Raw genomic sequence first — 595 nt, forward strand, 5'->3', positions numbered from 1 at the left:
GGAGTCTATGAAGTCGTGTCTGTAGAGTCCTAGTTATCGGTGTGAAGCGCGCCACATCTATAATTAGGAGGCTGCAATATTTAGGAACTATCTCACTTCTTTCACATTTATTTCATGCGATAGAGTTAATCTCTATAAAAGTTTCCTTCTAATTCGTGCTTGCGCGTGTTTCAGATAATCATGCCTCCACGAAGAGCACTTAGAGGTCGTCCTGCTAGACGCAATGTTGATGAAAAAGAGTTACCCAATGCACCTGAAGTGCAACCGCAAGGAGAAGTCACTAATGCTGAGTTCCGTGAGGCTATCCGGATGTTGAGCCAAACGGTGACTAACCAGGTCGAGCAGCAAAGAGGAGCTCGACAAGAAGAGGCTGAAACTTCAAGGATTCGTGAGTTCTTGAGGATAAACCCTCCAAGTTTCACTAGTTCGAGCACTGTAGAGGATCCAGATAACTTCATTGAGGAACTGAAGAAGGTGTTCGAGGTAATGCATGTTACTGATACTGTGAGAGTTGAGCTAGTTGCATATCAACTGAAGAATGTTGATAGGACTTGGTTTGATCAGTGGAAAGGGGGTAGAGCTGAGGATGCACCAC

Source organism: Solanum tuberosum, unplaced genomic scaffold, assembly GCF_000226075.1.
Source record: "Solanum tuberosum cultivar DM 1-3 516 R44 unplaced genomic scaffold, SolTub_3.0 scf00139, whole genome shotgun sequence".
Taxonomy (NCBI): Eukaryota; Viridiplantae; Streptophyta; class Magnoliopsida; order Solanales; family Solanaceae; genus Solanum; species Solanum tuberosum.